The sequence below is a fragment of the Pristiophorus japonicus genome, chromosome 9, assembly GCF_044704955.1.
Source record: "Pristiophorus japonicus isolate sPriJap1 chromosome 9, sPriJap1.hap1, whole genome shotgun sequence".
NCBI lineage: Eukaryota > Metazoa > Chordata > Chondrichthyes > Pristiophoridae > Pristiophorus > Pristiophorus japonicus.
Window position 1 is genome coordinate 198,532,052 of NC_091985.1, and position 12,830 is coordinate 198,544,881.

General features: G+C 46.6%; 2 non-coding genes across 2 annotated transcripts; both read left to right on the forward strand.

The window, feature by feature from the left end:
- The first annotated feature begins 626 nt into the window (after positions 1 to 626).
- Positions 627 to 699, forward strand: trnak-uuu (transfer RNA lysine (anticodon UUU)). Its single transcript has one exon. It is a non-coding gene; the product is annotated as a tRNA-Lys (tRNA).
- A 4,945-nt stretch (positions 700 to 5,644) lies between these two features.
- Positions 5,645 to 5,717, forward strand: trnak-uuu (transfer RNA lysine (anticodon UUU)). The gene has a single exon. It is a non-coding gene; the product is annotated as a tRNA-Lys (tRNA).
- The last annotated feature ends 7,113 nt before the right edge of the window (positions 5,718 to 12,830 follow it).

Below are 12,830 nucleotides of genomic sequence, written 5' to 3' on the forward strand. Positions count from 1 at the left end.
TGGACTCCCAGGTGTCTGTGGAGAAGTCGCACTTTATTAGGGAGGTATTGAGGATGTCCTTGTAACGTTTCTGCTGCCCACCTTTGGCTCGTTTACCGTGGACGAGTTCCAAGCAGAGCGCTTGCTTTGGGAGTCTCGTGTCTGGCATGTGAACTATGTTTCCTGCCCAGCTGAGCTGACCAAGTGTGGCCAGTGCTTCAATGCTGGGGACGTTGGCCTGGCCGAGGAAGCTAATGTTGGTGCATCTGTCCTGCCAGGCAATTTGTAGCATCTTGCGGAGGCATCGTTGGTGGTATTTCTCCAGTGACTTGAGGTGTCGACTGTACATGGTGCATGTCTCTGAGCCATACAGGAGTGCGGTATTACTGCAGCCCTGTGGACCATGAGCTTGGTGGTAGATTGGAGGGCCAGGTCTTCAAACACTCTTCTTCTCAGGCGACCGAATGCTGCGCTGGAGTAAATATAGAGAAACTGCTTCCAGTGGATGGAGGGTCTGTAACCAGGGAGCATTTCTGAAGTGTGGGAGTGTGAGAGAAATGTGCTGTTCAGACGGGATCAGTCCAGAAGGAGAATGATGCAATGCGCAATATCAGCCCTTGAAGGGTGCTGTCTCCTTTTTGTCATGAGCCTGGATAGCTCAGTCGGTAGAACATCAGACTTTTAATCTGAGGGTATAGGGTTTAAGTCCCTATTCTGGCGTTGCTTTTAAATCAAAATTCTCAGTTCCCTCTTTCAGACAACACCACAAAAGTCGAGCCTTTCACTCTGATCTCAGTCATTTATCTTAAAGATTTTATCAAAGTCCAATTTTTCTTTTAAATCGAGGGTATTTTCTAATGTCACAGCTTTCTCGTGTAAATTGGGTGTTGTCTTCATTGAGAAAAGCAACGGCCGACACAGGGACTTGGAACCGAGAACCTCAGAATAAATCTTGATGCTCTACTACTGGATGTATTCAACATTACACAGGTTTACAACCTGCTACTCATCCGTTTGTATCATACAATTATTCCTTTACTAGTTTTTAGCTAAAGCTAATAATGTCGTGATGAAAGATATTAATTGTTGTGTCTTTCGATGCTCTGATAATGACTCCACGAGGCAATGTGTTGTACTTGAACTGTAGTGACCTTAGTCCTTTATGGATAACTCCAGAGTGAGGATCACACCTGGTGGCCTGCCTTTTATACTCGGCCAGGCACACCTGTACAGGTAAGCTGCAAGTCTCCCACTGCAGTGCCCTCTGGTGGCACACCTTAGTGACCATGCAGCTGTTGTACAAATTTCCCATAGTAGTGCCCTCTGGTGGCACATCATATGTAATAGTCCAAGCAGTGAACATGCAGGATACATGATATTAACAACATTGTTTTATTCCGTTATATTGTACAACATTTTCTTTACAAATTGGCAGCTTCAGAAAGTTCAGTCTGAAGCCCATGGAATATATTAATATGCTGAACTTCAAAAGCTGGGCAAGAAATGCCATTATTCAAACAGTTCAATCTGTAGATGTGTGAGATAATGCATTTGGGGAGGGCTAACAAAGCAAGGGAATAAACATTAATGTCTAGGGCACTGATAAGTGTAGAGGAACAAAGGGATCTTGGAGTGCACGCCAAGGATCCCTGAAGCAAGCAGGCCAGGTAGATAAGGTGGTTGAGAAGACATACGGGATACTTGCCTTTATTAGCCAAGGCATAGAATACAAGAGCAAGGAGGTTATGCTTGAACTGTACAAAACACTAGTTAGACCACAGCTAGAGTGCTGCGTGCAGTTCTGATCATCATATTACAGGAAAGATGCGATTGAACTGGAGGGGGTGCAGGGGAGATTTACAAGGATGCTTCCTGGACTGGAGAATTATAGCTATGAGGAAAGATTGGATAGGCTCCAGTTGTTTCCTTTGGAACTGAGGAGATTGAGAAATAGAGTGGATAGGAAGCACATATTTCCTTTACCAGAGGGGTCAATAAGCAGTGGGCAGAGATTTTAAGTAGTTGGTAGAAGGATTATAGGGAAGCTGAGGAAAAATGTCTTCACCCAGAGGGATGTGGGGGTCTGGAACTCACAGCCTGAAAGGGTGGTAGATATCAACTATCATCACATTTACAAAGAACTTGGATGTGCACTTAAAGCGCTGTAATCTACAGGGCTATGGACCAAGTGCTGGAAGGTGGGATTCGGCTGGGTAATTCTTTCTGAACCAGCACGGACACGCTGGGCCAAATGGCCTCCCTCTGTATTGTAATTTTTCTATGATTCTATGATTCAAACCCACGGCCAATTTTTGTATCATCTGCAAACATCTTAATAATATCCCCTACATTTAAAGAAAGAAAGATTGGATTTCGATAGCGCCAACGTCTATCGCAAAGCGCTTTACAGCCAATGAAGTACTTGGACTATAGTCACTGTTGTAATGTAGGAAATGTGGCAGCCAATTTGCGCACAACAAGCTCCCACAAACAGCAATGTGATAATGACAGGATAATCTGTTTTTGTTATGTTGATTGAGGGATAAATATTGGCCAGGACACCGGGGATAACTCCCCTGTTCTTCTTCGAAATAGTGCCATGGGATCTTTTACGTGCACTTGACAGAGCGGATGGGGTCTCGCTTTAACGTCTCATCTGAAATTTGGCACTTCCAACAGTGCAGCGCTCCTTCAGCCCTGCACTGGAGTGTCAGCTGAGATTTGTTCAGGTGAGGAAAGACGGGAGGAGGCTCGAGTGAAGCATAAATGTCGGCTTGGATTAGTTGGGCAGAATGACCTGTTTCTGTGCCGTTTAGCCAATGCAATCCTGTGTAATCTATGATTGCATAAAGCTGGGGTTGTTCTCCTTAGTGCTGAGAAGATTGAGAGGAAATTTGATAGAGGCGTTGAAAATTAGGACTGGTTATGATGGAGTAGATCATCATCATCATCAGAGGAATCCCTCGGAATCGAGGAAGACTTGCTTCCACTCTAAAAGTGAGTTCTCAGATGGTTGAACCACAGTCTCTGTCACAGGTGGGACAGATAGTTGTTGAAGGAAAGGGTGGGTGGGACAGGTTTGCCGCACGCTCTTTCCGCTGCCTGCGCTTGTTTTCTGCATGTTCTCGGTGATGAGACCCGAGGAGCTCAGTGCCCTCCCGGTTGCACTTCCTCCACTTAGGGCGGTGTTTGGCCAGGGATTCCCAGGTGTCAGTGGAGAAGTCGCACTTTATTAGGGAGGTTTTGAGGGTGTCCTTGTAACGTTTCTGATGCCCACCTTTGGCTCGTTTATCATGGACGAGTTCCGAGTAGAGCGCTTGCTTTGGGAGTCTCGTGTCTGGCATGTGAACTGTGTGGCCTGCCCAGCGGAGCTGATCAAGTGTGGTCAGTGCTTCAATGCTGAGGATGTTGGCCTGGACGAGGACGCTAATGTTGGTGTGTCTGTCCTCCCAGGGCAAATAGAGAGAAACTGTCTCCAGTGGCAGGAGGATGTGTAACCAGAGGGTATTTGTGAAGTGCGGGTATGTGAGAGAAATGCACTGTTCAGACGGGATCAGTGCTGAAGGATGTGAACGAGGTGATGTGACATGTCAGTCAGTGAAGGCCGTTGTGTTACCTTTTTCCCAAGAGCCCGGATATCTCAGTCGGTCGAGCATCAGACCTTTAATCTGTCATATCACAGAATCACCAGTGTCCATATATCGCCCAAAACAGTCTGCTATCGCCCATTTTACTGAAAAGTGGAAAGTTAGGCTGGAACATCGCCGGTAAATTCTCCCCCCAACTTTCGGCTCACATCGTTGAGGTGATCACTGAGGTGATCGCCCGCACATCGCCCAGACCAAAGTTCGGCACATCGCCGGGCTGATCGCTCGCCGAGAACAGCGCTGGAGAATAATTGCTTTTCCCGGGCCTTCCTCACAGGACTGGGCACTACGGACGCTATTTTCAATGTCGGAGGAAGGGACGAGGCTGCTAAAATATGAGGGCTTATAATTTGTGAGTTATTTAAAGGTCTTTAACAGATAGATCCACTCAGATTTATACTTATATTTAATAATTATACTAATATTAACTTTTATTTTAGATTTGGCATTTTATTACTAAAAAAGGCATTTATAGCAAGTGATAATAATATTAGTGATCGTGATGGGGCCTCTAGCTACTCTGTCAAGTCCCTATTCGGGCTTTGTGCTTAAGTCCAGATTTTCCATTCTGTTTTCACATCAGATGCAGCTGTTGAATATCGTGTAGTAGGGGCAGCGAGGGTATTTGTGAAGTGAGGCCTGTGGGAGGCAGTCGATGTGGGTGTTTGAGAGAAATGGGCTGTACAGGTGGGATTTCCAACCTGTGTGGGTTGTAATATTCCATGTCAGCCAATGAAGGTCGCTGTGGGAAGTCAGAACGTGCCATCCCGGATAGCTTAGTCACAGCATTGAAACTTTTAATCTGAGGGGTTCAGGGATCAAGGCCCTGTTTGGGCGCTGCTTTCAAATCATCATTTCCAATTCCACCTTTCAGGAAGCACCATGAGACATGGACAATTCTCTGTGATCTTTCCTCCTGTATCAAAAGAAACGATTGAATACATTTGGTAAATCTACATCAAGCCGGAATCTTTCTCAGCCCTGAAAGGTTCAAGTGTCTGAGTTTCCAGAATCGTTTTGAGGACTGAGTTCCAAATTTCCGACTACCCATTAGATGACACAACACTTCATGAATTCACCCCTCAATGTCCGAGATTGCATTTTATGATAATTTCCCCTTGTTTTTGTGGAAGCCTCAATGAGAATAGGTGTCGAGATTTCCAATACACGTTGTGTGAACAAAGATTCCAAATTTCGCTCCTGAATGGCGTTTATCTATTTTTGATTGTGTCCACTTGTTCTTGATTCTGCCAAAGGAGAAAATAGTTTCTCCGTTTGTACCCTATCAAATCGTTTTAACATTTTAACCTGCTTGATAAGATCACCACTCAATCTTTTATACACGCGAATACAACCCTGCTGTATCCTTTGTATTCTCATAATTGAACCTGTTGAATCCCGTCACAATTTCAGTGAATCACTGCTGCCATTTCAGGCCAGTGGATCCTTTGTGAGATGTGATTCCCAAAATAAATAGCACACCTGATAGGAGTGAGCACGATTCTATACAGCTGAAACATAACTTCCTCCCCATTCTGTTCCAGCGCAATTGAGAGAAAAAAGTCAACATAGCATATCAATTTCATTTTTGTTGCAAATATCTACTAGCTTTTAGTTATGAACTTGGACTTCGAAATCTCTTTGCTCCGCTCACCTCGCCGACCATTTAGGCTTCACACCATTTAAAAAATGCTGCGATTTATCTTTCTCGGTTTCAATAATCTCACACTTGCCCACAATGAACTGCATTTGATATAATTTTGCCCAGTGACTTACTCTGTCTATGTCTCTCTGTAATTTACAGCTGGCATTTGCACTACTTACTGTCCTTCCGAACTTGGTGCCATGTTCAAACTTGGATACACATCACCCGATTGTTTCGTCCAAGCCATCAATAAATACGGTGCAAGGTTCGGTCCCCTGTTCAGTCCTTCGGGAAACAGCAAGTGTCAAAATGTGGTGTGTGTATTATTGCATGTTAGGCATTGAAGGTCGCTGTGTGAACTGCTGTACTAGAAGCCCGGAGAGCTCAGCCGGTAAAGCATCAGACTTTTAATCTGAGGGTGCAGGATTCAAGTCCCTGTTTGGGCTTTGTCTTTAAATCAAGATTTTGGATTCTTTTTTCACATCAGATTTGCTGTTGAAGATCGTACAGTTGGTGGAGGGAGAGTATTTGTGAAACGAGGTCTGTGTGAGGCAGTCGATCTGGGTGTTTGAGTAAAGTGGGCTGTACAGGTGGCATTTCCAACCTGTGTCCGTTATAATATTCCATGTCAGCCAATGAAGGCCGCTGTGGGAAGTCAGAAAATGCCATCCCGGACAGCTTAGTCGGCAGTGCATTAAACCTTTTAATCTGAGGGTTCAGGGTTCAAGGCCCTGTTTGGGTGCTGCTTTCTAATCATACTTTTTAATTACCGCTTTCATGAAGCAGCATGACACATGGACAATTCTCGATGATCTTTCCCGCTGTCTCAAAAGAACCGATTGAATAGATGGGAGGAAAAGCAATGAGTGAGGAAGACACAACAAATCTGAAAAAGGACAGAGACAGACTAAGTGAGTGGACACAAATTTCACAGATGGGGTATAATGTTGGCAGAAAAAAATCAAAGAGCAAGTTAGTTTGTAGCAAGCCCAACACGAGAGGGGGCGGTCTTGGTTTTAGTTTTGGGGAATGAAGCTGGGCAGGTTGAAGGGGAATCAGTGGGAGAGCATTTGGGTGCCAGTGACCATAATTCAGTCAGATTCAAGTTGGTTATGGATAAGGACAAGAATAGGCCTGGAATAAAAACCCTGAATTGGGGAAAAGCTAATTTTGCTAAGTTCAAGGGTGATTTGGCCATAGTGGACGGAAACAGCTACTTGTGGGTAAATCAGTGTCGGAACAGTGGGAGGCATTCAAGGAGGATATCCAGAAGGCTCAGGCCAAACATGTGCCCTGAAAGAAAAAGGCTGGGCAAAATAATTCTAGAGGCCCCTCGATGTCTCGGGACTTACAGGGAATTATTAAGAAAAAAGGGACGCGTATGTCATATACCAATGGCTAAATACTATAGAATCTTTAGAGGAATATACAAAATTAAGAGACAAAGTTAAGAAGGATATTAGGAATGCAAAGAGAGAGCACGAAAAATTCTTGGCCAGTAAAATTAAGGAAAACCCTAAAATGTTCTATAAATATATTAAGAGTAAGAGGGTAACCCTTTGAGGATGTAACGAACAGGGTGGATAAAGGGGAACCAGTGGATGTTGTGTATTTGGACTTCCAGAGGGTATTTGACAAGGTGCCACATAAAAGGTTACTGCACAAGATAAAAGTTCATGGGGTTGGGAGTAATATATCAGCATGGATAGAGGATTGGCAAACGAACAGAAAACAGAGAGTTGGGATAAATTGTTCATTCTCGGGTTGGCAATCAGTAACTAGTTGGGTGCCACAGGGATCAATGCTGGGACCCCAACTATTTATATTAACGACTTGAAGGGTCGGTGTGTAACGTAGCCAAGTTTGCAGACTGTTGTGTATCTGTAAAGCATGCACTTCCATGGTCCGCCACCAGGGAGCTCATCCCCTGAAGTCCCAAGGGATCCCAGCATCCCCTCGGAGCACTGTATATAAGCCTGCCCCTAAGGCCTGTTCCTCACGCTGGAGTATCTTATTAAAGACTGAGGTCACTGTTAATTTAACCTCCCTGTGTGCAGCCTCATCTGTGTTAGGAACACAATAACTGGCGACGAGAATACGAATCCAACGCAAAGATGCAGCAAACTGTGAGCATCCTGGAGATGTTCTCGGAGGGTGAGGCCTGGGAAGCCTATGCCGAACGGCTAGACCATTACTTTGTAGCCAATGAGTTGGACGGAGAAGGAAGCGCTGCAAAAAGGAGAGCGGTCCTCCTCACGGTTTGTGGGGAACTGACCTACAGCCTCATGAAGAATCTTCTGGCTCTGGTGAAACCCACAGATAAGTCGAATGTGAGCTGTGTACACTGGTTCGGGATCGTTTTAATCCGAGGGTGAGCGTGCTGATGGCGAGGTATCGGTTCTACACATGCCAGTGATCTGAAGGTCAGGAACTGGCGAGCTACGTCGCCGAGCTCAGGCAACTTGCAGGACAATGTGAGTTTGATGGCGACCTGGAGCAAATGCTCAGAGACTTTTTTGTACTGGGCAATGGCCACGAGACCATCCTATGAAAACTTTTGACTGTAGAGACACCGACCCTCAGTAAGGCCATTGCGATAGCACAGGCATTTATGTCCACCAGTGATAACACTAAACAAATCTCTCAGCACACAAGTGCTAGCAATGTTCATAAATTAACTGGAACTGTGTTTGCGAGCAGTAATGTACAGGGCAGAACCCATGAGTCTGCAACTGCCAGCAGGCTTTAGTTGACCCAGATGACTCAGAGTCCGCAACAAAGGATGAATGCAAGGCAATTCACACCTTGTTGGCGTTGTGGAGGCTTCCATTCAGCCTATTCATGCCACTTCAAAGGGTATGTTTGCAAGAGCTGTGGAACAATGGGGCACCTCCAACGAGCTTGCAAAAGAGATGCAAGCTCTGCAAAACCTGCTAACCATCACATGGCAGAGGAAGATCGGTCCATTGTGGATCAAAGCAATTTCGAGCCTCAGAGAGAGGAGGCAGATGCTGAAGTACATGGGGTGCACATATTTTCGATGAAATGTCCACCTATAATGCTAAACGTAACATTGAATGGCTTACCTGTAGCCATGGAACTGGACACTGGTGCTAGCCAATCCATCATGAGCAAAATGATGTTTGAGAGACTGTGGTGCAACAAGGCATTCAGACCAGGCCTGAGCCCCATCCACACGAAACTGAGAAAGTACACCAAAGATCTTAACACTGTCCTGGGCAGCGCCATGTTCAAGGTCACCTATGAGGGCACGGTGCATGAACTGCCACACTGGATTATCCCACACTGCTTGGAAAGAGCTGGCTGGGCAAAATCCGCTGGAACTGTGATGACAACCGAGAACTATCACATGTCGATGAGGCCTCATCGACCCAGTTTCTTAAGAAATTTCCTTCCCTTTTTGAGCCAGGCATTTGAAACTTTTCCGAGGTGAAGGTGCGGATCCACTTGGTCCCAGAGACACGGCCCATTCACCCCAAGGCGCGGGCGGTACCTCATATGATGAGGGAGAGAGTGGAAATAGAGATGGACAGGCTGCAACTCGAGGGCATCATCGCCCCAATGGAATTCAGTGAGTGGGCCAGCCTGATTATTCCAGTACTCAAAAGTGATGGCACGGTCAGGATTTGTGGCGTTTATAAAGTAACTATTAATCGTTTCTTGCTACAGGACCAATGCACACTAGCTAAGACAGATGACCTATTTGCAATGCTGGCAGGAGGCAAGACGTTCACCAAGCTCGACCTGACTTCGGCCTACATGACGCAGGAGCTGGAGGAGTCTTCGAAGGGCTTCAACTGCATCAACACGCACAAGGGACTGTTCATCTACAACAGATGCCTGTTTGGAATTCGGTCGGCTGCAGCGATCTTTCAGAGAAACACGGAGAGCCTACTCAAGTCGTACCACACACCGTGGTCTTTCAGGACATATTGGTCACGGGTTGGGACAACACTGACACCTACAAACCTGGAGGAGGTTCTCCAGTGACTGGATCGCGTCGGCCTGTGGCTGAGGAGGTCGAAATACATCTTCATGGCAACAGAAGTGGAGTTTTTGGGGAGAAAGATCGTAGTGGACGGCATTCAGTGAACAGACACCAAGACAGAGGAGATCAGGACCCCACACAGGCCACAGAATGACACAGAGCTGCGGTCGTTCCTGGGACTCCACAACTATTTTGATAACTTCCTACCGGGGTTAAGCACCCATTTAGAACCCCTATATGTGTTAGTGCGCAAAGGCGAGAACTGGGTATGGGAAAAAAAACAAGTAATTGCTTTTGAGAAAGCCAGAAACATTTTATGCTCCAACAAACTGCTGGTATTGTACAACCGGTGCAAAAGACTTGTGCTAGCATGTGTCGCGTCATCGTACGGAGTCGGGTGTGTATTACAACAAGCTAATGTTGCGGGGAAGTTGCAACCTATCGCCTATGCTTCCAGGAGCTTGTCTAAGGCCGAGAGGGCCTACAGCATGATTGAGAAAGAGGCATTAGCGTGTGTAAAGGGGTAAAGAAAATGCATCAGTGCTGCTTTGGCCTCAAACTTGAGCTGGAAACCGATCACAAGCCTCTCACATCCCTGTTCGCTAAAAACAAGGGGATAAATACTAATGCCTCAGCCCGCATAAAAAGGTGGGCACTCACGCTCTCAGTGTATAACTATACCATCCGCCACAGGCCAGGCACTGAGAACTGTGCTGATGCTCTCAGTCGGCTACCATTGCCCACCACGGGGGTGGAAATGGCGCAGTCTGCATACTTATTGATGGTCATGGACGCAATTGAAACTGATAATTCACCTGTCACGGCCCGCCAGATTAGGACTTGGACCAGCCAAGATCCTGTGCTGTCCCTAGTAAAAAACTGTGTGCTGCATGGGAGCTGGGCCAGCATCCCATTGAAATGCAAGAGCCAATCAAGCCATTCCAGCGGCGAAAGTACGAGCTGTCCATTCAGGCAGTCTGCCTGTTGTTGGGTAACTGCGTAGTGCTACCAAAAAAGGGCAGGTAGACGTTCATCTCCGATCTCCACAGCACACACCCGGGTATAGTAATGATGAAAGCAATAGCCAGATTCCATGTGTGGTGGCCCGGTATCGACTCTGACTTAGAGTCCTGTGTACGGCAATGCAGCGTATGTGCTCAGTTGAGCAACGCGCCCAGCAAGGCACCACTAAGTTCGTGGTCCTGGCCCTCCAGACCATGGTCGAGGATCAATGTCGACTATGCGGGCCCGTTTCTCAGTAAAATGTTCCTGGTGGTGGTGGGTGCTTTTTCAAAATGGATTGAATGTGAAATAATGTTGGGAAGCACCGCCACCGCCACCATTGAAAGCCTGAGGGCCATGTTTGCTACCCACGACCTGCCTGACATACTGGTCAGTGACAACGGGCCATGTTTCACCAGTACCGCAATTAAAGAATTCATGACCACCTCGGCCCCGTTTAAACCAGCCTCCAATGGGCAGGCAGAGCAGGCAGTACAAACAATCAAACAGAGCCTTAAACAAGTCACAGAAGGCTCACTCCAAACCCGCCTGCCCCGAGTACTGCTCAGCTACCGCACGAGACCCCACTCGCTCACAGGGGTGCCCCTGGCTGAGCTACTCGTGAAAAGGGCACTTAAAACCAGACTCTCGCTGGTTCACCCCAACCTGCATGATCAGGTAGAGAGCAGGCGTCAGCAACAAAATGTAAACGATGGTCGCACCACCGTGTCACATGAAATTGATCTGAATGACCCTGTGTATGTGCTAAACTGGGACATGGTCCCAAGTGGATCGCGGGCACGGTGATAGCTAAAGAAGGGAGTAGGGTGTTTGTAGTCAACCTAGACGATGGACAAATTTGCAGAAAGCACTTGGACCAAATGAGGCTGCGTTTCACAGACAGCCCTGAACAAGCCACAGCAGACACCACCTTTTTCGCACCCACAACACACACCCAAAGGATCAACGACACCACGCAGGACCAGGACATCGAACCCATCACGCCCAACAGCCCAGCAAGGCCAGGCTCACCTATCAGACCTGCAGGGCCAACAACACGCCAGCCCAGCGAGGGCAGAGCCAAAACACCAGAACAGACATTTGTACCGAGGCAGTCCACCAGGGAAAGAAAGGTTCCCGACCGCCTCATCTTGTAAATAGTTTTCATTTTGACTTTGTGGGGGGAGTGATGTTGTGTATCTGTAAAGCATGCAGTCCCACGTTCCGCCACCAGTGATCGCATCCCCTGAAGGGATCCGAGCATCCCTTGAGAGCACTGTATATAAGCCGGCACCTAAGGGCTGTTCCTCACTCTGGATTGTCTTATTAAAGACTGAGGTCACTGTTACTTTAACCTCCCAGTGTGCAGCCTCATCTGTGTTAGGAACACAATACCGATGATACAAAGATGGGAGAAAAAGCAATGTGTGAGGAGGACACACAAAATCTGCAATGGACAAAGACAGGCTAAGTGAGTGGGCAAAAATTTGGCAGATGGAGTACAATGTTGGAAAATGTGAGGTCATGCACTTTGGCAAAAATCCCATCAAAGAGCAAGTTATTATTTAAATGGAGAAAAATTGCAAAGTGCTGCAGTACAGCGTGACCTGGGGGTACTTGTGCATGAAACACAAAAGGCAGGTATATCAAGTGATCAGGAAGGCCAATGGAATCTTGGCATTTATTGCAAAGGGGATGGAGTATAAAAGCAGGGAAGTCTTGTTACAGCTGTACAGGGTATTGGTGAGGCCACACCTGGAATACTGTGTGCAGTTTTGGTTTCCATCTTTACGAAAGGATATACTTGCTTTGGAGGCAGTTCAGAGAAGGTTCACTCGATTGATTCCAGAGATGAGGGGATAGACCGATGAGGAAAGGTTGAGTAGGTTGGGCCTCTACTCATTGGAATTCAGAAGAATGAGAGGTAATCTTATCGAAACGTATTAAATTATGAGGGGCTTGACAAGGTGGATGCAGAGAGGATGTTTCCACTGGTGGGGGAGACTAGAACTAGAGGGCAAAATCTTAGAATAAGGGGCCGCCCATTTAAAACTGAGATGAGGAGAACTTTCTTCTGTGAGGGTTGTAAACCTGTGGAATTCGTTGCCTCAGAGAGCTGTGGAAGCTGGGACATTGAATAATTTTAAGACAGAGAATAACAGTTTCTTAACTGATAAGGGAATAAGTGGTTATGGGGAGTGTGCAGGGAAGTGGAGCTGAGTCCATGACCAGATCAGCCATGATCATGTTAAATGACAGAACAGGCTCGAGGGGCCGTATGACCTACTCCTGTTCCTGTTTCTTATGTTCTGATGTTCTTATGACATGTTCTCTTTGAATCTCGAGATGGGATGGGCACTGATTTGGGAGGAATTGATTATGTTCACCCAGGGAAAGCAGCGGAGACAAAATGGAAGAAATGTTTTCTGATACCTGTTCACTTTCACAACGATAATTACATTTTCATTTCAACTGCAAGTTGCCATTCTGCAGCGGAACATAATCTGTAATCGAGCTTTAATGAGGACAGGAAGCTCTGGTTTGATCG